Source organism: Pipistrellus kuhlii, unplaced genomic scaffold (assembly GCF_014108245.1).
Source record: "Pipistrellus kuhlii isolate mPipKuh1 unplaced genomic scaffold, mPipKuh1.p scaffold_m20_p_4, whole genome shotgun sequence".
In the NCBI taxonomy this organism is placed as follows: Eukaryota; Metazoa; Chordata; class Mammalia; order Chiroptera; family Vespertilionidae; genus Pipistrellus; species Pipistrellus kuhlii.
In genome coordinates this window covers 79,751,750-79,777,569 of record NW_023425540.1, presented here as the reverse complement: position 1 = coordinate 79,777,569, position 25,820 = coordinate 79,751,750, and the positions used below count along the sequence as shown (strand labels likewise).

General features: G+C 44.0%; 1 pseudogene; it reads left to right on the top strand.

Moving 5' to 3' along the window:
- Positions 1 to 778: 778 nt before the first annotated feature.
- The window catches only part of LOC118703685, a 45,227-nt pseudogene continuing 20,185 nt past the window's right edge, over positions 779 to 25,820 (top strand).

Here is a 25,820-nt window from a genome sequence, read left to right as displayed (position 1 = left end):
AGACATGCAGGTTTGAGTTGTCTCTTGCTTCATAACACCCCAAAATTCAGTGACTCAAAACAACCATCAGTGTATTACAGCTTGTGGTTCTGTGTGCTGACAGCTCAGTTGGGTGGCTGCTCCACGGTGTTGACTGACTGACACTGAAGTAGTCTGAGGGCTTGATTAGGCTGGATCCACCAAGATGGCTCACTCAGAATGCTCTCAGTAGGTGCTGAAGCTCAGCTGGGAATGAGCATCTCGGTTCTCTTACATGTGGTCTCTTCATATAACTTAGGTTTCTCACATGGTGTTTGACTTTCAGAAACAGGGAATAAAAACTGCTAGTTTTTTGCTTTTGAGTTTAGAATCCCAGAATGTCACTCTGCCGCATTTTTCTTGGTCAAAGTCACAAAGCCAGCCAGGATTCAAGGATTGGGGAAATACGTTCCCCTTTTTCATGTGACAGATGACATGTATGTTCAAGGTGGGAAGGGAGTCAGGGTGGGATCTTTGGAGACTGTTTAATGAGGACAGCAGGAAGAAATGGAAGGAATATGAACTTTGGAGTCAGGTGGCTTTGGATTTTAATCTTTTCTCAGACACTGCTGTGTTACTTTGGGCACATTACTTAACTTCTCTGAGCCTTAGTTTTTATGTCTGAGAAACAGGAATAATCTCATGAGAGTGGAAAGTTGTATATGTGTGTATATTTAAATGTACAGCCATACGTCACTTAACAATGGGGATGCATTTTAAGAAATGCCTGGTTAGGTGATTTTATCACTGTGTGACCATCATGGAGTGCACTTACACAATCCTGGATGGAGTGGCCTACTACACACCTGGCTATACGGTACAGCCTATTGCTGCTAGGCTGCAAACATGCACAGCCTGCACGGCAAAGGCAGTCTGCAGCGTTGAAAGATAAGGTGGGGCCACACTGCAATGTTGAATTTACTACTAGCTCTGGGAGATTGAGATGATTTAAGAATCTTATTCATTATATAATATGAAAGTGACTGGTGCGTCTGCGAGTGCTGATGGTGAAGGAAAATTGCTTGCCAGTATAGACTTGGCCTCTTTAAGGGTGAAAGTCCTTTTGGCATTCATTTCTATAATATGACCTCTCCAGGCGATAGGTATATTTCAGTTGCATTATAATCTTATGAATCACTGTCCTGTGTGTGGCATGTTGTTGACTGATATGTTATACAGCGTATGACTGGATATATATATATATATATATATATATATCCATCTGGATTCTATGAATAGCAAGCACAGTGGTGACAGTGCAAGTTATTATTGCAGTTCCTGGCTTTGCTAATTTTTAGCTCTGTGGCCCAGGAAAGCCATTTAATCTCTGTTGCATCATCTGTAAAATTGTATGAAATGATATCTCACAAGGTTGTTAAGAAGGTTAAATGGAATAATGTTGCCCCTTAGCCTTGTTCTAAATATCTTATTTTTTTCTGGGGATTTGGAAACCAAAAGCAGACATGTCTTGTTAAACATTATTTATGAGGATTCTTAACTGATAATAGCAGACCTTTATTTTCCTTGATTGAAAATTATAATTTCCTCATATATATATATATATATATATATATATATATATATATATATATTTGATATTTATTGATTTGAGAGAGAGAAACATTTGTTGCTCCACTTATTTATGCATTCATTGGTTGATTCTTATATGTGCCATCCATGATCTGGGATCAAACCCACAACCTTCACATATGGGGAGGACATTCTAACCTACTGAACTACTGGCCAGGGCCTTCCTCAGATCTTCTATCAGGATATATAGAAAACCCAGACAATTTGAATTTTTGTGTTCACTTTAGAAGTAAATGTACACATAGACATCATGGTATAGCAGGGTGGGAAAAATTAAAATCTCACCATCTGCTAGCAGACGTCATTCTAGGGAAAGGTTGATTGCTTTCCAATCTACAGTAAATGTCTGCTCTATGCAGATGTTCTGCAGAAGGGTCTTTTCTTTGTATATGAGGGGAAGAGAGGTGGTAGATTCAAGTTATAAAAAGAACTCTTATGTCACAGATTTGAGGTGATGCCAGGGACAGCAAGTACATATAGATATTTCTCTATATCTCTATGCACAATCTCAGGCCAAATTAGCAGAGAAAAGGGTGCCTTAAAAAAAGTATACGCCTTGGAAATGATGGGAATCTCTGGAAGGACAGGATGTGAGGTTGGACTTCAAGGTAATTTTATCTAGATCTTTAAGGAGATCAAAATGGCCCTAAATACTTTCTGTTACTCTAGGACAGTAACCAGCAAACTCATTAGTCAATAGAACCAAATATCAATTGTACAACGATTGAAATTTCTTTTGCGAGCCAAACTTTTAAACTTAAGCTATATAGGTAGGTATATTGTTATTAACTAATTAGAGTACTCCTAAGCTGGCCTTTGCTAAAAACTCAAGGGGCCAAAGAGCCACATGTGGCTCACGAACCACTGTTTGCCAACCAGGTCTCTAGGAAATGAGGCCATTGTGAATTAGCAACTCAGAGAGAGACTTTGCCCGGGAAGCACATTCTCTGTGTCTTTCCTTTGTCATCCACATGCAGATCCTTTCGCCAAACCCCTCTCCCCAATAAGCTTCCAGGTAGCTATAGCAGATTGAACACTGACATTTACCTCCATTCCTCCCTGGAGACTCCCACTTCAGTGGCACCAAAGGGATGAAATGTTATAAACAGTGAGAAACTTGAACTCCATGGAGAAAGAAGAACAAGAGGGGAGACAATAACGGATAAGAAATGTCAACCAAATGTTGAGCAATGGAGTGTGGATCAATGAATGGTAACTGAAGTAACAGAGTGAAGAAAACTGAAATCTAAGAACTTGTCAAGGCGGAGATATAAATAAAAATCAAGGTGATTTAGGTCACGGAACCTCAGGAAGTTCAGGAAGTTTCAGTGACTGGAGGTACCAATTACATCAGAATCATGGGTGTTGGTAACAGGAGAGTCCCTTGATGGATTCCCAGATCTCCAACCTTATCTTGTAAAACCAGGCACAGAATGGGAGGTAAGGATTTGGAAAAATTGGATTCGGATCACTCTTCATTCAGAAATATCAAGCACAGAGAATAATGAGCATGCCAGGCATCCAGAGAAAAGGATTGAATGTATTGTCAGTGTATTGAAGGGTAAGGCTGCCCGGCCCTCTTTCCCTGGACTCCTGGATACTGGCAGCCAGGATTACACCTCAAGATAGAAGATTAGAAGACTCTTCCTGAAAGAAACAGAGAGGACCAAGAAAAAACAACTACAGAAACTAACATTTAGGTTATCCCAGTAGAATGGCGTGGTTCATGAGAGTCAAATTCTTCTATGAATTTCAGTTGATGAATTGCATCCACAGATCCTCCAGTGAGTGTGTGTGTGTGTGTGTGTGTGTGTGTGTGTGTGCACGTGCAGTGATGACAGCGTGGTGCGGGCCACATTGCAAGGCCTGGCGGGACGGATTTGGCCCGTGGGCCTTGTGTTTGACACATGTGGGTTAGGGGCAATTAGGCAGGCAGGCAGAGTGGTTAGGGGTGATCAGGCAGGCAGGTGAGTTGTTAGGGCTAATGAGGTAGGCAGGCAGAGTGGTAAGGGCAATCAGCCAGGCAGGTGGGTTGTTAGGAGCCAGTGGTCCTGAATTGCGAGCAGGTGCAGGCTGGGCTGAGGGACCTTTCCCACTCCAGTGCACGAATTTCATGCACCAAGCCTCTAGTTAATTCATATTAAAAGGTCATTAGCCACTTAAGAAAAGTCTTCAACTTGGGGAGAAAAAACAACAACAACATACAAATAGTTAACTGGAATTTGAGGAAAAACTGAAGCCATGCAGGAAGCCAGAGAAAACTTCAAATAAGAGTGAAGATCCTCACAGAAATTAAAGAAAATATCTCATCAATGCAACCAAAGTAGGATGAAATATATGAGAACAAAGATGAAATATATGAGAACAAGAAACAACTCTTAAAATTATAAAATATGGAAGATGGGACAAACTTTCAAAAGCATAGTTGAAAGAGAAAATTCAGGAAATTTCCAAAAAGGTAGAAACAAAGGTCAAAGAGATGGAATTAAAAAATATTTAAGAGAAGTAGAGGAATGAAAGTAGATGTTGTCTACAGAAAATGCAGAGAGAGAACACAAATTGGCAGGGAAGTGATAATCAAAACACAGGTGCTATCAAATCGCCCAGAAATGAAAGATATGAAGCTCCAGGCTATAGAGATTCATTGAGTACCAAATAAAATAAATTTTAAAACCTATTATAAGATACACAATTTTACAATTACAGAATTCTGAGGAGGCAGCGATAATTCTAAAATCTTCAAGGGAATAATAACAGATGATTAAGAATAAGGAATTGACGATGGACTTCTCAACAGAAATACTAGAAAGCTAGATCCATGCTCTCAGAATCATAACCCAGAATTTGATATCCACTCAGTTACTCAAAAGCAAGGATATAATGAAAACTGTTTTCAGACATGAAAGGACTGGAACATTTACCTGAGATGTTAGACGATGTGCCTTGGGGGCGGGGGGGGGGGGGAAGGAATGAAAGAAAAAAATTAAAAGAGAAAATATGGAAGCATAGAAAAGGGATTCTAAAGCGGGAGAGGTTAAAGAAAGTCTCAGGAGAATGAGGAAGTGATGAAGGATAGAAAGGGGTGGGTGATGCAAGATGACAGTTATGTGGCAGATCTGGAGAGCTAGATGACACAGGTGTTTTGGAGGGGCGCCTCCTAGGCAAAGGAAGGATAGCTTACTGATGAGCTTTATCACATTCAAATATGTTTGGAGTTCTGGTGGAGATTTCTGGGAAGAATTCATGTTAGATGCATAGAAAATCAAAGGGGAGGGCAATCACTTCAAGAAGAACTAAACCTGTATGGGGAGAAATTGAATCATTGTATCCTACTCGCCTCAATGGCTACAGTGATGCACATTCTGATTATTAATATAACAAAATATGCAGAATTACAGAGTTGACAAGCTGGAGTATGTGGTGTGGGAGGAGAGTGAGGTAAAGGCAGGAGAGAGAGGGGGAGAGGAGGAAATGAGGGAGGAAAGTAGAAAGGAAGGAAGGGAGAGAAAGAAAGGAAAGGGAGAAGAAGATTACATCTTCCAATACTATCAACAGGAAGTTAAAATTGACAAATTAAGAAACAAAGTATAAACCGGTTATTTAGAATATGGAGGGAGGGCTAAAAGTTAGTGAATGTTATTCTCTCTGAGGAGCATTATTCAATGGTGGGGAGGGGTGAGCAAGAGGATTGCTGTTTTGCACTTAAGCCCCTTAATACCCTGACTTTTTGAACTATAAACACACAATGCTCTGATAACAGTAAACACTAAGTTCAAAAAAGAAGCCCTGTCAGAACAGGATCTGGCCACTGGAATTTGAAGGTGAAACTTGGGCGACACACAGTACCATTCCACATTTGCACAGAGCGGTCATGGAACATAAATTTTGTGCCAGACTTTCCATTCCATATGACGTCTCATGTCATCTTCCTACCAACTTGTCTTCATTTTTCAGAAACTGCTACCCTGGCATTAAGAAACCCTGTGAGTGAATCTCAGAATAAGGATTTACACACACATTCGTGGTGATGTTTTGCCCATCAGCCCAGCTGCCTTTCTACAGTTGAAGTCTATTTATGTTCCCAACTCACCACAGAATAATAGAATCTTAAGTCGATAACAAGTCTTACAAATCATCTGGCTTAGAACATTTCATTTTGCCGGTGGGTAAATTGAGGTTCTGTCACTTGACCGAAGAGACAAACAAGGTCATTAGCAGCTGACCTGGCCCAGGTGCTGCAGCTTCTCTCCATCTGCATGCCCGTCAACATTCTGGGGACAGCCAGGAAACTGGGACTCCTCCAGTGAACAGAAACAGCAACTATTTGTTCACCCCCAAGAATAAGAAAACCTGGCTATTTCAAGCAGAAAGAAAGGTGGGACTCCGACCGTGGACATTTTCCAGGGCCGGCAGCACCAGCCCTGGTCTTGCTTTCTCCCGCCTGGCTGCAGTACCCTGCCGACCACCCTGGAGAAGCCCTCCTCATCTTTATGAAGTGACATGTGGCAAGAGCTACCCAGGGACAAAGCTCTCTAAGGAGGGAGTCACCTGCTCTTTCTATAGGGGCTTCCTGGCACAGGTCAACACGTGAACCCCACCCTGGCCAGTGTGGCTCAGTTTGTTGAGCATTGACCGGTACACCTAAGGATCGCCAGTTTGATTCCCAGTCAGAGCACATACTCAGGTTGCGGGTTTGATCCCTGGTCAGGGTGCCTGCAACAGGCAGCTTCTCTGTGAGTAAATCCACTGGATTAACTTCGTGACGGGAAAATTCCTTTCAACTCTGGGCCTCTTGCTTTCTCACTGAAAGAAGAGAAACGTCAGTTCTGTCTTCTTCCTGACAATGAAACTCATAGAGACAGATGATGTTATTCAGCCAGAGTACTCAGAAGACAGAGTGCTATATAAATACCAGATAGCTCTATTGTTGCATTAATAATAAATACTTAAGAGAGAAATCCTTGATTTTTAAAAACAAATAATGCAAGACACCCAGCGTCACCTGTCACTTAGCAAGGGTTTGCTTTCTCCCTGAACCAAAACACGCGGTGCTTTTATAAGAGCTTCATGTTTTAATATTCGGTAACTTAAGAAATCAAGCACATAGCTTTAGGATTAAATATTAAAATATTAAATATTAAATTGGACAGCAGAAATCTATCACAGACTTGAACCTGTCTGGTTTACTCAGGGTTTCTAGCTGCCTCCTGAAACCCAAGCATTGTTCATATTCACTGAGCTCATAGCTTGCTTGCTTTCTTCCACTTTTATTTTCTTTGCCAGACATACAGGCACCGCATGCATGTTTTATTGATCAATCTTGAAGAGTTGAGTGAAATAGACCAAATACTTGTGTCTGTACTTGAAATAGCCACTGTAGCATATGAATGCACGGGCTACATTTAGTAGACACGGCCAATTAGTCAGAATGTGGGAGTCAGGGCATGGGTTGTCTCCTTGGTCCATGCCTGTTTCTTCTTGACTCCTCCTGACAGCAGCTTCCCAAAGCCACGCTCATCCTTATGTTTGTATACATTTTTGTTGGCCACAGTGGTCTGACAATCCCCCAGGGGTCATCATCCTCTAAGCTCCAGTACTCAAGTCAGACCCCGAGAACCTGTTTATTTGATTGAAGAAGTCTGGGTTTTCTCTACCCGAGGAAAACAACTTCAAAGTTTATCTTTGCTCTATCTGCCTCTGCTGTCTGAGTATCAAGCCCTTGTGTAGAGAGTCAAAGTCTTCTGCTCTTCAGAAACCCATTTCTGGGAAGTGAGCTGATGCTAGTCATTTATAATTCATTCTTTAGAAAAACCACGTGGTTTAGTGAAAAGACAGAGAGACTGAACTCCATTGTTTAGCTGGGTGAACGAGAGAAAGTTATTTTTACTTCTCAAACTGTTTCCTCACCTATTAAAGAGGATGGGAGAATTAAATGTAATAATGTTTACTTGGCTGGCACTTTACCATTCACAAGCTTGAAGGTATATATCGAGTCACATTTTGTTTAGGGATGTGATTAGCAAAATCTCAAACTCCAGTGCTGGCCTGGCAATAACTCCTCAAAGCATGGAGGGCATGTAGAGTGGGAGGAGGAAGAAGGAGAAGGTATATCTCTCTGAGGTGATACCCAACCACAGTTGCTCCATGCCTTCCTAGGCTGGAATTTCATGTACAGGTCTTCATTTACACACACACACACAACCAGTAATCCAAAAACATAGCTGTAGTGCTCAGGGGACCAGGACACTTGAAATTTCCAGACGTAGCCACAATCTTTGCACAGAATCAGTGCCTATTGCTGTTGAGATCTTGACATTGAGCCAAGATAACTGATCTGATTTTCCTTTTATTTTATGGTGGGTCATGAGAGGGCCTTTTGTATCTTTTCAAGGTTACTGGTTGGTTATTCAGGGCCATCAGAGATAGTCTAGTGTCACAAAAACTCAAACATGATTAAGGGTCAGATCTTATGGGAAAGTTCCCTGTGGGAATTGCTCTCCAATAACCATTGAATTCCTTAGCCCAAGGAAGTCACAGACTGAGGTATATTTGTTAAACCATAACGTTGTCCTGCTAATATATATAAAACATGGCACAGTGGCAGGTGCATGGCTTACTTCTTACTTCCCTTGGAACACATTTATAATTAGCTTCTTTATTTATTCAAAAATTTCCCATCCTTCCAAGCTCAGATCAAGGCCACCTCTTCTGTGAGATTTTCCTAGATACTCTAGATCCCAGTTGCTTATTTTCCCCCTCAATTCTTTAATTAGCTAATCAACCCATTCCAATCCCCCTATACACATATCTTTATATATTGTCTCATAGTGTTGGAACTATGAAATCAATAGTAACAACATTAAATAAACACACAGTTAAATTTTACTCGCTAGACTTTACACCAAGCCCTTTACCTATGCTATTCATTAACAAGTATTTACTGAGCAGATACCCAAGCATCTGGTGCTGTCCTGGGTGCTGAATTTGCAGAGGTGAAATATGCTTCTTGGTTCCTGCAGTTTTGGACCAAATGGACTTTTGGTCGTGTGTGTGTGTGTGTGTGTGTGTGTGTGTGTGTGTGTGTGTGGAGAGAGGGTTTGGCATTGGTTAATAAAATTATTTGGTTTCAGGTGTACAATTCTATAATACATCATCTGTATATTGTATTGTGTGCTTGCCACCCCAAGTCAGGTCTCCTTCCATCACCATTTATCCACCCTATACCTTTTTCTGTCTCCCCACTACCCCCTGTCTTTTCCCATCGGGTAAAGGCCATGGCAGATTACAGCCAATGGCCTGATTCTGAGTGGTCCATGAGCTAGGAATGTTTTTATTTTATTTTATTTTTTCAAACTGTTGAGAAAGAGAATATGCAGCACAGACCTCATGAGCCCACTAAAACTAAAATATTCACTATTTGGCCTTTTTACAGAAAAGTCTGCTGACCCCTGGTGATTGCACTTTATTTTCCCAGTTATCCTGCAAGACAGATTCTTCATTATATGCATTTTACTTATGAGGAAACTTAGGTTCAGAGAGGTAAACTGTCCTTTCCTGGATGACTCAGCTAATCCTCTTCTGAGCTCGCAGTTCAGGCTAGAATGTGTTTGGTTTATCTGAGGCCAAAACCTTTTGCTTATTCTAGATTAGGAAGGAGAGACTAGTGTGTAAGTCTTAGCTCTGCCCAGTTCAGCTATGGAAACTCCTTATCCTCCTGCAGCCATGTTCTTCCCAAAATACTATTAATCCACCACAGGGGAGTGAGGAACCAGTGCTTTGAAAAACCAGCTGAGCAAAATAGAGACAGACTCATAGATAGAGAGCAGGCTAACAGCTGTTGGGGAATGGGTAGTTTGGAGTCGGTAGTAGTGGTGGAGATACTGAGCAAAAAGGGAGGGGGAAGCAGAAAAAACTCATGGACAAGGACAACAATGTGGTGATTGTTGGGGGAAGGGTGTTGTAGAGAGTTGGGGTGGTGTGGGCGGGGGGGGGGGGTAAATGGTGATGGAAGGAGACTTGACTTGGGGTGGTGAACACATTATGCAGATGATGTGTTGTGGAATTTTGTACCTGAAACCTGTATAATTTTGTGAATCAGTGTCACCCCAAAAAGGAAAAAAATTAAATAAAAGTCAACTGTTGATGGGATCAAGAAAAATAAGATAAGGAAGAGTGGTCTTAGAATTAGGAACCTTCGTTTTAGTCCTATCTGGGCCTCAGAATACATAACCATAGCAGGTGGATCGCTTGACTTCTAAGGTCCTCCCAAACCTGAATTCCTCTCAGGAGCAGGTATTCTTTACTCCAATTGGATTGTGCAGATTTCACTTCACCTCACCAGTGGCCACATCATAACTGTTGACCAACCGAATAATACTTAAATATTTAATGTAAATATATCATAATTGGGAGGGTATAATCCTATCCATGCATCTAAAACATTCTTGTTTATTCTCTTGGAGGGGTTGTTGGCATTATTTCACATCATTCTAGCTTGTACTTTGTAATCAGGAGGGCAGAGAGTCTAAGACATTCAGAATGATTGGTGGCTAATTCCTGATAGTGATCACTGACTGTCCCCCACCCTGTGCTCCCTGCCCCTAGGATATATAATCTGATAACAACTCAGCACCAGTCTTTACTCTGACTCCCATCCATACTAATGTGGGTTAATAGAAAGCGTGTGCTTTTCAATGGAGGGTGTGCTTCCTGAGGTATCTAACTTGTGCCTGTGTGACCCATCTGTATTTTAGGGCCCCAGGTCTGGTCCTCATTATCCTGTCTAGGTTGTGAATGCTTGGAAGAGATGGTTTAGGACATGTTTTGGGAAGTAAGAGGTTTTCTGTTTAATGGGAACAGATGATTTGCATACCCAAATCTTTTTGAGGACCATGGCTCTTGTCTAAGGAGCTTTGAAAAACACCAAGGCCCAATATAAAGCAGGGGGAAAAAGGAAAAACAAAAACAAAAAACATCAAGTCCTGGATCTCATACCTAGAGATTCTAATGTAATTGATCTGAGGAGCAAACATCTTAAAAGCTCCACTGGTTTCCAAATGTGCCTATCGGCTTGGGAACTCCCGTTACACTTAGAACAAGTGGCCTACTAATCAAGTATCTAATTCTCGATTACCCAACATAAGATAGAATTAAACTCCTATACATTTATATACAAACTAGAAGCTCAGCGTGCGACATCATGCAGCTTCACCCATCCGTGCGTGCTACATCATGCTTACAGCCCTGCCCACCTGCACTGGTCTTTGTTTGTTACAGTGTTAGGGCCACAGGCCTTTTATAATATAGACTAGAGGCCTGGTGCATGAAATTTGTGCATGGAAGAGGGGTCCCCTTAGTCCAGCCTGCAACCTCTTCAATCTGGGACCCCACGAGGGATGTCCAACTGCCATGGATTGGGCCTAAACTGGCATTTGGACATCCCTCTCACAATCTGGGACCACTGGCTCCTAATTGCTCACCTGCCTGCCTACCTAATTATCCTAACTGTCCCTCATGCTGACATGGTCACCCCCAATGGCCCCCCAACTTCCCTCCCACCTGCCATCCTGATCACCCCTCACTTTCCCCCTTGGCCAGCCTGGTCACCCCTCACTATCCCCCCATCCCCCGCTGGCCTGGCTGCCCACTATGGGCCTGGTAGCCCCATGCAGCTTGCTGCTCAGTTGTTTGGTCATCCTTCACTGCCTGCTCCCCGCCAGCCTGGTCACCCTCAACTGCTCTCCCCCCTCCCGTGGGCCTGGTCACCCTACACAGCTTGTTGCTCAATCATTTGGTCACCCCTTACTAACACTCCTGCCAGCCTGGTCACCCCACACAGCCTGTTCAGTCATCCATTCGGTTGTTTCAGATGTGATGGTCGCTTAGCCTTTTATATATATAGATTATGTATACATGACATTCTAAATATTTGATTTTTTTAATGTATAAAGATTCAGGTTTTATGGATTCTCACAAGGAACTGCAATGTAAAACAGGTTTTACTGCTTCTTATTAGCTCATTCTGAAATACCCAGGCAAACCTGAGGGGAAGTGAGCACAGATGGCCACCTTCCCATACTGCTTCTAATGATTTCCATGCAGTTTAGTCATGTTCACGGTTTTTAAATCACACTTGGATAAACATTTCATACATTGTTTTAAAATACTTTTTTTTTAAATTAATCCCATCAATTTTGTTTTCTGAGTTGAAATTTTGTTTTATTAAATCCAAAGTGGCAGCATTTTGGTGAACTACACAGTCTGCAGGGGAAAAAACTCCCACAATGCCTTATTTTTGTCACAAAATCATGGTTGCAGTGGCAGAAAAGACTGCTTTGATGGGCTTCACTAAGTATCTCGTGGAACCCGTACCAAGCTTTGGGTCAAGGCCTGCTGACAGCTGTGGCAGAGCAAGATAGGTGTTATGGGGAAATGGATTCTAATCTGGGGAAGTGGGTACCAAAATTACCCATGATGCCACTAAAACATCACCTCCAATTGCATGATCCTTATAATCAGAATAAAACAAAAGAAAAAAAATGTCCACACATCTAATTGTGTGATCCCATTAGTCTTAAGAGGTAAGTCAAGGGCTTATTCCATAATGAAAATGCCTCTGGTGGCAATCTTCAGTATTGTACATGCAGGCCTGCACAGAGTGTGCATTCAAAAGCCCCACAGGGGGTCCTCGGGGTCTTCGGAGTCAGTGATGCAATTAGGAATGGGCTTATTTTTAGACAAAAGTCCCCAAAGTGACCTGTAATTGGTGCAGCTTGTAAAGACATGGCTATAAGCTGATTGTGGAGTTCTGGTCTTCTGTGGAAACAGTGAGGGCTTCAGATAACTTGATACGTACAGGATTTCATTCTGCAGATGACTGTTCTCAATCTGGTTCAGCTGACATTTATTGAGCATTTACCATGTATCCAGTGCGGAGTTAGGTAGCAGGGATAAGGGACAAACTCACAGACCGTGACTGCAGTGATCTATAAGTGATGGGTTAGAACTCCATGTGTTAAGAGGGGCACATGTGCAAGGCGCATGGGGAGCTCACAGAGATGGGATGGCTGTCTCTGTTTGGAGGAAGGGGTGCTTGGTCAGAGATAGTTTGATTTGTGGCCCAGACACAACTAGACACTCCAAGGAGGACAAATAGAAAGTGACGCTGTTGTAAAGACAGAGAATCTCATGGAGACAGATGCAGACAAAAGCCTCGTGGAAACTGAAACCATCAGGAACTCTCACTCTGTCTGTGACCACATCATCTCTTCTCTCCAGTGCCACGCCTCTTCTCACTCACTCTCTCACACATGGCCTACAGGAGCTTCCAGTTCAGCTTCTCCTTCCGTTCCCACGCCTCCTTTCCCCACTCCTAGGAGAGGAAAGGTGATTGGGTCCCCTGGGATCCCGGGCCTGCTCTAGTCCAAGTAGTTGAGGTAAGGGAGTGCATTCAGGCAGGCGCTGTGAGCTTTGTGCAAGGTCCACTTTTTAAAAGCCAATTTAAGGAAGGAGGAGATGGTGGAGCAATCCCTATCAAGGGTCTCTGTGTCTTGGGCATCAGACTAGTTCCTAAACTTATAAAGTAACTGGGTAAGAGATGGTATATATCCATCCATATGTATGTGCACATACTTGGATGTTATTTACTGTTTACCAGCCTGGAGTTACCTATCCTGGCAAGTCCGGGGCTCAGGATACTCTGTTTTGCCATCGGGTGATGACCAGGCTCAGAAAAATGGGCCAGATCTTGAATAGTCTGAGAACGCTTAGAAGCTCTTGTTTTGTTCATAGTGCAGCATGGCATAGATTGCACTGTGCTATTGTGGATCTAGCTGCTAAGTGATCCCTTACTGTTTTTTTAAAAAACACTTCAAGAACTATAAGGCAAGTGATATAGAGACTGTCTCAGACTATTTTAGAAGCTGTTATGAAAACACTGAAACAGAATACAGTAATTGTTTGGAAGGAAAATCTTGACAAATGATTTGGGTAACAGTAGATGCTCGAGAAATACGGAGGAGATGTCAGTGAATTCTGTGGCTTTTTAGGAAATGAAGAAGAGAGAAGTACAGTCTCAGACAGAAAGGAAGAATGGACTTTGGTTAAAAGAAAGCTTACAGAGAGATTTTAGGTTGTGGAACTTAACATGCAATGTAAAATTATTATTTATTTACTCCATGGAATCTTCAGTACATTATTCACTAATGCACTCCAGAGAATTCTTTTTAGGGCCCTTTAAGAGGATACAATGGGGCAGTTCATATCTAGACTACCTATGAGAAAATGCATGGATCCAGCTCTCATGCTTACCATGCATAGGTGAATGTCATTAGCCTAAAGAGGTGACTTTGGACTTTTTAGTTATCTCTCTGTCAATCTATAAGTTAATCAAAAGTATCTAAACAACACACCAGCCCTAATTGGTTTGGCTCAGTGGGTAGAGCATCGGCCTGCAGACTGAAGGGTCCCAGGTTTGATTCTGGTCAAAGGCATGTACTTTAGTTGCAGGCACATCCATGGGGAGTGTCTAGGGGCCAGCTGATCGATGTTTCTCTCTTATCGATGTTTCTAAACCTCTATCCTTCTCCCTTCCTCTTTATAAATAAATCAATAATATATATTTTTAAAATATTTTAAAAATAAAATAAAATAAACAACACACCAGTTGGGTGTGGGAGTATCAGAAAATAACAGCATTCACTAAATGCCTGTTTTGAAATATACACTGTTTTAATGTTGGAGCACAAAGTGGAAAGATATAGAGCATTTGCTCCCTAGAGATTCACAGTCTATTGATGAAAACAGACACATAAACATGTAAAAATATAAGCCATAAAATGAATCAATATCACACCCTAATTGAACTTCTGTAAGGAAAGAATCTTTAACACACATTGACACATTCCAAGGGCAGCAGAATTTCTGAACCAAGAGCATTGAACTGAGAAAGCCCCTGATGGCTGACGGTTAGTGGACATTTCTGACAGCATCACTATTAGTTCTATTGATAACGCTTGGGAGAGGTCAAGTTTTGCAAAGACTTTCTGCCCTCCAAGAATAGCAAGGAATCGATAGATTCTGAGCATGTGCACAATGTCAGGACCTGGATGGGAACACAGTTGCTTTCTCCGGGAAGCTCTTCTCCCCCCAGATCAGTGTCCTGGGAAATCCACCTACAACATCCTCTAGTTCAGTGGTCAGCAAACCTCGGCTCTCGAGCCATATGCAGCTCCTTGGCCCCTTGAGTGTAGCTCTTCCACAAAACACCACGTGCAGGTGTGCCTGTCCAGTGCGATTGAAACTTCGTGGCCCGTGCGCAGAAGTCGGTTTTCGGCCTGGGTGAGTCTATTTTGAAGTGGCGTTAGAACACTCAAGAGGCCAAAGAGCCACTTGTGGATCTCAAGCCACGGTTTGCCCATCACTGCTCTAGTTCAAGTATGTCAAACTCAAAGGCTAACATGGGCCAAATAAATGAGGCATGCAGGCCTGGAGTTTGACATGCTTATTCTAGTTAGCCTGTTGGACTCTTTGAATACCTTGAACCCCAGCTTTTCAGTGGCCCGGTCTTTTGTACCTTCAGTCTGAGCTCAAATGCTAATCATTAAGGAAGGCTTTACTGACCACTTGTTTAAGGCAACACCCTTACCCCTCACTGTGTGCGCACCATACTGTTCATTTCCTTCTTAGCACTTGGTATAATCTGAAGTCATTGTGAGTATATTAAGTTGTCTGTTTACCCCATGGTGTCACCAGTACGTTTTACATTATTCACCTAATGCACCTATACAGTGGTCGGCAAACTCATTAGTCAACACAGCCAAATATCAACAGTACAATGGTTGAAATTTCTTTTGAGGGCCAAATTTTTTAAACTTAAACTTCTTCTAATGCCACTTCTTCAAAACAGACTCACCCAGGCCATGGTATTTTGAGGAAGAGCCACACTCAAGGGGTCAAAGAGCTGCATGTGGCTCGAGAGCCTCAGTTTGTTGACTACAGACTTATGAGAATAAATTCCTTTCAGGGTCCTTTAAGGGGCTATGATAAGGCAGCTCATATCTAAATTCTTCAAGAAGGGACAAATGCATGCACCAGGTTCTCAAGCAGCTCACAATGCATGTCTCCAGGCCCACTCCTTCCCTTTTTAGGATGGAAGTGAGCACTGACTGTCTTGCACACAGAGCAAGGCTAGCTTAGACGGCAGCTTCTTGTGCATTAGAGAAATTTCCCCTGTAAACAGTTGGCTGAGAAAATGCCCACCTTCTTGGCAGACAGTCCCATAAGTTCACAGCTTGGGGAATGGATTCCACCCCTCCTTGCCTTATGTTTGCAGTACAAGAACTTTGAAAACATGGGTGGCAGCCATGCTTGTCCACTGCTGTTTGGAATTGCTTCTGGTACCTAGCAGTATTCATTAATATTCCGTGAGTGAAGGAGGCGCCCCAAAATCCAGTAAATACTCCATGTTATATGGTGATATCCTAATTGCAGAGCACAAAGGAGTTCTTGGAAAGCTGTTTGAGACCAAGCTCCCTCCCACACAGACCACATGGGGCCAGTCAGAGACCCCCAGCTGGAACACACCTTCCAGGAACCACTGAGGATGATCTCTGTGACCTTCTGATATTTCGTAAATGCGCTAACCTCAGGGGTCGTATTTAAGGACTATTGTCAGCCTTGTTCCTGCCTGTTGACTTTAAGCACCCTTTACGCAGCTAGGTTGGCAGGTCTGAGCCTTCCAACTGAGCACCCACCACCAAAAGTCCTATAGGCAGCTACAAAGCCAGGCTCCTGCCTTTTCTGAACAGCAGACTCCGAATCTCACCAGTGATCTGTGCCCATGCAAGAAGCCTGGACAACAGATCTGCCTCTGATGGAGAAGCGAGGGAACTTTGCAAAGTAAAGAAAACCCACATTGCTTCCCTCAATCAAAACTTCAAATGAGAACAGGGCTTTGGCAGTTCATTCCCTGCAGAATTAACCTTTGTTTCTCAGTAGGCTGCTTCTAAGAATATGCATCCTGCCTCATAGGAAATGAGAGAGAGTTTAAGGAATGACTTGTGTGTTTACCACAAAGGAGGAAAAGCTGAAATGAAAGTGAGCTTGAAAAGGAGGCTTGTTTCCAGCTAACCCAGCCCCTAGAGAGGAGTCCTGAGATGCAAAAGCAATTATCAAAAACATGAATCTGAGTCACTACTCACTGGTGTGCAAATGCCACTCCTTTATCTGCTGTTCCTATAACTTACTCCCAGCACGGCTAATAAACCCTGGGGGCTGGGAGTCAACCTCAGATCCTGCCATGTCATTTCTGCTATTCTTTAGGAGTCAACTTGGAACCTCCTCTTGGAAGCCTTCCTAGATTTGGTAAGTGCGCTTCCTCTATGTCCTCCCAACCCTGTCAGTTTCTTTATTATTGAATTTGTCACATTGAATTATAGCCATCTGTTCATTTGTCCAAGGGTATTTTATTTGACTTTTTAAAAATCTTTACAGTCAAATACTTAGCACATTGTCTGGAATAAAATGACATCTCAGTAAGCTCTTAATGAAATAGTCAATGAACCATTCTATTAATGGTTGCTTATTGAACTCGTTCTATTTGTCGTCCATTTGCCGCACACTAGGAAAGTACACAAGGAATAAAAACACAGTAATAACAGTGGCAGCTATCATTTTGAGTGTCTGTTACGAGTCAGGCACTCTGCTAATTGCTCTACAAATAGTTTTGTAAATCAGACTGATGAACTGACTTCCCCCCAAAGCCACACAACAGGGAAAAGATAGAACCAGGAATAGAACTAACCTCCAAATCCCCTGATATTCATCTACATTTGCTGACTTCTCTGCCCTTAAGAAGCATGAGATGCAATGGAGTGGGGCCCAAGGGTTAGAAATAAGGTGAGCCTCTAAATTCAGGGTTCCTGGTAGAACACAAAGCATAGTCAGGAGCCAGGCAGCAAGGCAAACATCTTTACTTCTACATAGAAGGGTGCATACACATGGTCTGGAAGCATACCCATACCAACCAGGCAGGGTCTGCTCGGGTTTATAATCCTTGATGCACATGATCTGTCCCTTGCTCTTGATTGGAGCTCAGGTGTATAGTCTTTTGCAATTGGCTAGTTCAAAGGGAAGGTTGGCCTTTGCTGTTTCAAGATGGCGACCTCCAGGGGATCTTCAAGTTATGCGGTCCAAAATGGCAGCTGTCTACACTGTTCTTTGACAGAAAAGATGATTTGTTTATTCTCACACAAGGTACTATGCACTTGAAGCATTAGAGAACCAGTAAGTGCCACACTGTAGAAATGAAGAAATAGGAATCAATGCAGCAAGAGTTCTCTGTGGATTGCCTTAACCATGGAAAAATTGATGGAGGGCCCAGGATTCAAACTTGATTCCAAAATGGGACTTAAATATATGGAGGAGAGAAGGCAGAGTAGGAAAATGTACACTCAGTAAGTACAGCAGGGAAGTATTGGTTAGGAGCTTGGGCTTTGGAACATGACAGAACCTGGGACAGAATTCTGACTCTGCTATTTAAAAATTTCTGTAAACTTTTGAAATTTGCCTTTTGAGCCTCCCCATGCCTATATGTAAAAGAGGCATAACAATCCACCAGGTGGTAGGTAAAAACGCTTCCGTATGCAAGTAACAGAAATGTTCATGAAAAATAGCACTCACAGAGCTCTGTCCAAAGAGGAGCTAGATAAAATGTAAGGACACATAGGCATCTCCAGGTTTGTTGAGCAAGTCACGAGTGTTATCAAGGACCCAGGCTCTCTCTGTGTACCTACTCTAGAATTTTCAGCTATAAACATCTCGTTCTCATGTGCACAATAAGGCTACCACATCACCTGCTGTCACTTCCACATCAAGACAGGAAGAAAGGGGAAGGGAAGTTCCAAATCAATTCCTATTTTTTTCCCCTGGTTATGTACCCCCATAGAATCTTATATTTCTCTCATTTATAATCCTATTTCTCCTTTATAGTTGTTGAGTCACCATCAAATAACTTAAAAAAAAAAAAATAGTGTCTTTCTTCCCAACTAAAATGGCAACAACATAGAAGCAGGATTGTGCCTGTCCCATCCAGCACTGTAGCCCAGTGTCTGGAACACAATAGAATCTCAATATATATTTGTGAAGTGATTAGATAACTAACTGGGCAGATGAATGAATGAAAAAATCAGAAATCTGTTTAAGATGAGCACGATGATGATTCTCCTCGAGTATGTAATGGGATGAGTGGCCCATAAATAGCCAAAATATTGTGTCTTGTGTTGCTCTAATCTATGGAGATTAGAACTCATGTTGTAGGATATTTTGGTTTAGTGTAAGGAAGAACTTTCTAACTATGAAGCTGCCCTCTGTAGTAGAACACCCTTAAGGTGCTCAATCAAGCTGGAGAATTTCTTGCTCAGCCATATTGTAGAGACATTCACACATCGTGTGCAGATTGAATAAAAGATTGTGGGAGCCGAAACCGGTTTGGCTCAATGGATAGAGCGTCAGCTTGGGGACTGAAGGGACCCGGGTTCGATTCCTGTCAAGGGCATGTACCTTGGTTGCGGGCATATCCCCAGTGGGGGATGTGCAGGAGGCAGCTGATCGATGACTCTCTCTCATCGATGTTTCTAGCTCTCTATCTCTCTCCCTTCCTCTCTGTACAAAATCAATAAAATATATTAAAAAAAAAAAAGATTGTGGGAGACCCAGCCTAATGCCAAGTCCGTGGTTTCATGTGAGCACCCTCACAGTTGAATATCAAGCTGTGGAATCATGAACAGAAGGGCTCAAATCCCAGCGATGCCTCTTACCAACTGTGTGACCTCAGCTCAAGTTGAGAAAAGGATGCTCATCTCATGAGGCTGATGTGAGGATTAGCTTGGTACCCTGAGGAGTGGAGAGAGCCAAATACCTGCCTGAAGATTACTGACACTCTTAGACAAGTGTCACCGTGATGAGCTTTGGATGATTAGGGTAGGCCTATTACTGCCACCACCACCAACGATGCAAAAGTTAATAGGAAGATGCTGCTCAAAGGGCACAAGCCTTGTTATAGATGAGTAAGTGCTGGGGACCCCATGTACAGCTTAATGACTATAGTTAATAATACTGTAGTTTATGCTTGAAATTTTTTTAGAGAGTAGATCTTAAGTGTTCTCATCACACCACACACACACACACACACGCACGCACGCACGCATGCACGTACGCACGCACGCACAGGGCAACTACTGTGTTTCCCCGAAAATAAAACATCCTCCGAAAATAAGACCTACTTACAGATTTCCTTCTGAGTGAAATATAAGGCATCCTCCTGAAAATAAGGCCCCCCTAGGCTCTGTCTCAGAATGCTATTGCTAAACATGAGAGATTTGTCCACTGATTCTGAAAGAAATGGACTCCCAAGAAATTCACCAGGAAATTCAGGAATTGGATTGTTATGATGATGTTCCAGAAGATGATGACAGGATTGTCACTGAATAAATGAGTAAATTCTTGATACTGTAGGATTCACAGTTTGTCTGGTTTGTGTTGACAATTACTGTACTACCGTACCGTATACAAGTAATAAATTTCCTTTATTTTCATTTAACAATAAATGTGTACCATATTCTTCTTCATGGAAAAATAAGACATCCCCTGAAAATAAGACCTAGCACATCTTTAGGAGCAAAAATTAATATAAGACACTGTCTTATTTTCGGGGAAACAGGGTATGTGAGCTGATGGATGTGTTAATTAACTGGGTTGTATTAATCATTTCACAAAGTATCCACATCGCAAGTCACATCATACACTTTAAATGTATACAATCTCATTTGTCCATTATGCCTCAATAAAACTGGAAAAAAATAAAATGAATGGTACATTCCTAATAACATTTACGCAGCCCCGACTCTGAACCAGCTATTGCACACGTATTGGGTTGTGCTGAGCAGTTCACATGCATTTTCCTCAACTCCTCCCGAACCCTGGGCACTCTGCTGCTTCTCCAGTTTCTGAGCGTCTCAGAAACCCAGCCTCAGTTTCCTTATCTGCAAGATGAAGAAGAACCTCCTAACAAACATGTCAGGCCTTGGGAGGAATGCATAAGCATATCCGCTCAGAGGTCTCCCGAGTGCCTTGCGTACGTTAAACCCTGCAGAAATGGAGGCCAGGTCATTGTCCCATTTCCAGGTAGGTAAATGGGGGCCCATGAGGTTTCCTCAGTCACCGATCTAGCAATAGCCTCCACTGGGATCCATGCCAGCCTGTCTTGACCGCAGCTGTAGGCCGTCTCCTGAGCTGTGTCACCTCTGACAGGCCATCCACATCCGGCCCCTGTGCCCGATGACACCCGCTCTGCTCAGGGTGCAAACTGCCACTCACCCAGGCGAGGCTGTCAGCCTTGTGACAGGACAGAAATCAGAGGCCTCAGCTGGACACAAGCCTGGCCGGAGCCCCTCAGAAGCCTTTACTGGGATTAGCCTTGCCTCAGAATCCCTGAGAGCCCGGGGAGCCGAGGAGGGGATAGTGAAGCAATCAATCACTGCAAATTAATGTAATGACACCCCCTGCGTGGCCTGCTGAGTCCTGTGCATGTTACCCCCCAAAATGGCATTTAGCTCCCTCATGGGGAGGGCCTTCCTCTCTTATCAGCAGCCTGTTCACAACGCCTTAACAACAATGATTAGAATGGAATACCGGGCCAGAGAGACGACTAGTGTTTTAACATGTATTTTAATAAATAAGCGAATGCTATCTGTCTCCTAGCACTGAAGTGTCTAAACAGTGTTCGGGAGACCTATCAATCAGCTCTCCTGAGCCTGAGATCTCTTGAGCTCTCCCCCAACCCTCAGGCCCTCGGTTGCTATAGCAACCCCAAACCAGGAGTGGTAGCTGTAAACTTTAAAAATATGACTTTTTCCCGGCCAGCCATGCTTCTCTATCAATAGCGGAACCTTTGCCTGAATTCCAAGCGAGTGGGGGATTTTTGTTCTCTCTGGAATCTATAGCAACCAAAATTAGACTATAAATCATCTTAATGGTGCTTTTCAGAGAATTCTTTGCTGGATCAATTCAGATCATACAAGGTGGCAAGCTTCTGAACCCAGGCACTAATAATGGCCGTGTCAGAGACGTATGGCAGGATAGGAAGGGATTGGGCTGGATGCTGTTGGCGCTGATCCCTGATGAGTGGCCACCAAACCTCCGCCCTGTGTTCCTTGCCCAGTCCAGTCAGTCAGCCTTTTGGCTGCTGCCTGGAGCCATCTCTCCACCAGCTGCCTCAGAGTCCCCGGAAGTGACAGGATCCCACAACCTCTGGGATTCTCCAGCACGTCACGTGGCTGTGGGGTGGTGAGACAGCCTGACCCAGTAGTCGGGAATCTGGGCTACTACCCCAGCTCTGGGTGTGAATTCAACACCGAGCAGCTGTTTGAATTTGGAAAGTGATGCAACTTCTTTAACTTTCAGTTGTCTCATCAGTGAAATAGGAAGAACAAGTGTTTATCTTCTGTGCTGTTTGTCAGGATTAAACAAATAATATTTGCCATGCACCTACCAAGTGCTTGGCATATAGTAAATGCCCAAAGAATGTTTGCTATTATTTTAAAGACATATGGGGTGTAAAATGTTAACAGTTGTGGAATGTAAGTGTTCATTGTATGGGCCTTTCAACTTGTCTGCTTGTTTAGGAAAATGTTGAAATATATGTTGGATAAAAAGAAAAACAGAGTCAAAATGGCCAGAGAGCAGCTTTTCAGCTCCTCACTGTGGCGCTGTCAGCTTACCATGTGCCAGGCACTGTGCTCGGTGCTAAGGTCACAGAGGTCCTCATGGAGCCAGCATTCATTCTAGTGGGGGAGACAGAAAAGTAGATATGAAGACCTGATGCATTGTGGGAGAATTATTCCTTGAGTGGAGCACAGGTGAGGGACAGTGAATTCAGGCTGGGGCCAGGTCTCTCTAAGCTGAGACCTAAAGGACGAGTGATGAGGTGGGTTAGCTAATTACAGTGTGCGGGAGACAGGCGAATGCCGGTGGCAGATGGGACATAAAAGCCCTGGCATGTTTGAGGACGTAAAAAACACCTTCCGTCCTCTCCCAAATCTGCCCACTTGTGACCAGTCTTTCCAGGTTCAATTGCATTCCATTCTATTCAATAAACATTTATTCTCTCCTCTCTCCCAGGCTCAGTGCTAGGCACAGGGAATTGAGTTGAATGGTAGATGGATCATATTTGGTTCCTTAGGCTATAATTTGCTGATCCCAACTTTAGAGCATATACAGTACCACTGAAGTATATTCCACGAGGCAAGGGAGTTGCCTTTTGTATCCCTATCTCCATCAGCCATTGTCTGTGAAGTTCTGGGTAGGTGAGCTAAGTAATGGTCTGGGCCAACCGTTTCCTCTCTGTACTTGTCCCCCTGCCCCATACACACCAGGTATTCTACCTGGTGAGTTGTATCAGCCGTGGGCCTAATGTCCAGAGGTCCCCTTCACTGTGTCCAGGCAAGGTGCTGATTTGGGTTCAGGAGAAGGTGACTATCAAGTGCATGCTATCTGGTCTCCCCTTTTCTAAAAGGTCGAGCTTTGTAGTATTGGGCACTGGCCCAACTCATAACAGTGTGATCCGTTGCTTCCCTTTGGCTGAAGATCTGTCTCCTGCAGGAACTCCACAGAGAGGGAGAATAAAAGGTGGGACAGAACTGGGGACATAATTGGCCCCATACCACCAAAATAGCATCAAAATGGAAAGTGATGCAACTTCTTTAACTTTCGAACCCTCACAAACTATTCTCTCCAGCTCAACGCAGAATGGGGAGAAAATGCTTCCAGATCACTATCCTTCTGAACATGCCACTTGCAAACCTCCCTGTCTCATTCCTGTGATTGTGAAGGTGACTAGCCATCTCTTCCAGAGAATGCTGTCCATGTCCCATGAGGCTGTGGGTACTTCACAGACGGCTTCAGTGAGCAGCACCTCCTCCTCTGAACCTCTGCTCTCCGCCGGCCCGAGGGGCTTTGCTTGCGTGTTGATCTGCCAGCACGCAGGCAGCTCCTCGGAAGGGAACCCATCTCCCTCTGAAAGTGTTTAAAAACAGGCTGTCAGGGAGACAGCCACGTCTGCCCCACCTGCTGCCATGCTTGTTGACCCCATAAAGACTTCATTGCCATGACCTCCTTCCCTCTAAAGGGGAGGACTCCAAAGGTCAGGGGTCCTTTGAGCCTGGTGAGGTCACGGCAGCTTCCAGATACAGGGAAAGTCCCATGGGGTCTCCTTCATTATTATGGCAGTAGTTGTCCCCATAGGTGATAAGGCACCCTGTCTGGGTGAAAAAGCAAGTTTCTGCTCCCAGCACAGGGGCCTTGGGCCACACTTGCTGTGTGTGTGTGACTGCTTTTTACGAATGGACTTTGTCCTGGGGACACGGCCACTGAGTGCCACCTCTCCTCAGTCTAACCTTCTACCAGGTGAGAGAAACCAGGATAGGGACTTTTTGGGAACCAGTTACCTGCTAGACACGGTGCTAAGAACTTTGCATGTTATGTCATCTTCACCGTAGAGAAGAACTACACCTCTGTTACAGATGAGATAACAGGGAGGATGAGTACTTTGCTCAAGGCCACATACCTGGTAAGGGGGAGGAAGAGGTGAGATCTGACCCAATCTGTCTACACACATTATTTCATTTCAGCTGGGGGTTGCTTGAATCTAGTGGACAGAGGCTGGTGGTACTGCTCAATAACCTGCAATGCCCAGGGCAGCCCCACAGGGCAACATTCAGTCCCAGGTGTCGGCAGTGCTGAGCCACTCGCTGAGTCTCAGCTAGTGTTTTTGGAATACCATGTTTGTGTTGCATTAAATAGAGATGCCTTCAGGTACCACTAAGAAGATTTATCTGGGGGAAGGTCCCCTTGCTCTGGGGGAGGGAGGGGCTCACCAGTTCATTACCCCTGTACCTGTATGTGTCTGTCTGCACATGTGACTCAGAGCAGGGAGGGTGAAGGAAAGCCGGACCACTTCCCAAAGTGACCACTGCGTGGAGGGAATCCAGCTCCACACCCTAATCTGATGTCAGTTCAGGGTGTTACCCAACCTGCCGCACTCATGCAGGTCTTTTGAGACCTCAGACCAGAGCATGTGACATAACCTCTGTCTACTTCCTCTGGTGCCCCGGTGTGGTTATCATCCTCATGGCCTCAGCTCCACAGCCACCTGTGTGGGACGCTGGGCATTGGACAGAGCGAGACACTGGGGAGCCGTGGGGCTAAGGACTTGTCTACAATCACAGGACTGTCCAGCTCTGCCGTGTGGTGCATGCAGGGTTTCTCCACGTCAGCACTGCGGACACGTGGGGCCGGATGCCCCTCTGTTGTGAGGACGGTCCTGTGCTCTGTGGGATGTTGGCAATATCCGTGGCCTCTACCCACCAGATGCCAGAGCATCCTCTCTCCCAGTTATGACAACAGAAATGTCTTGAGATGCTGCCTAATGGCCTGAGGGGGCGGAATTGTTCCTGACTGAGAATCACTGGTGCAGATTGAGACCTGAGGTAGCATTCTTGCCCATCTCATACCTAGTGACCAGGCTTATCACTGTTCTGGAAGTTAGTGCCCACCCCCCTGAGATAAACCTGCCCATGTTTGCTCTTCTGGATCCTGCGCTTGTGGGAAGGGCAGCCCCTCTCGGCACACCATATCGGACGTGCTAATCACGATGATTTAATGACACTCAGGAAGCTATGCCCATGACCCACTCCTTCCTCTCACCATCAATGTCCCTGAACAGTTCATCTTCCCGGACTTTAGGTCTTTGGTGGATTACCTCTCTCTCACCCCCAAGACCACTCATATTCACCACCCCTCCCACACTCACTGAATCTCTCTCATCCCTCACAGAGTCCAGCACAGCACTGAATTGTTGACCCAGCAAGTTTTGCTCAGTGGATAGAGCATCAGCCTGCGGACTGAAGGGTCCCAGGTTTGATTCCAGTCAAGGGCACATACCTTGGTTGCGGGCACATCCCCAATAGGAGGTGTGCAGGAGGCAGCTGATCGATGTTTCTCTCTCATCGATGTTTCTTCTCTTTTAAAAAAAATATATTTTATTGATTTTTTACAGAGAGAAAAGGAGAGGGATAGAGAGTTAGAAACGTTGATTAGCTGCCTCCTGAACACCCTCCCACTGGGGATGTGCCCGCAACCAAGGTACATGCCCTTGA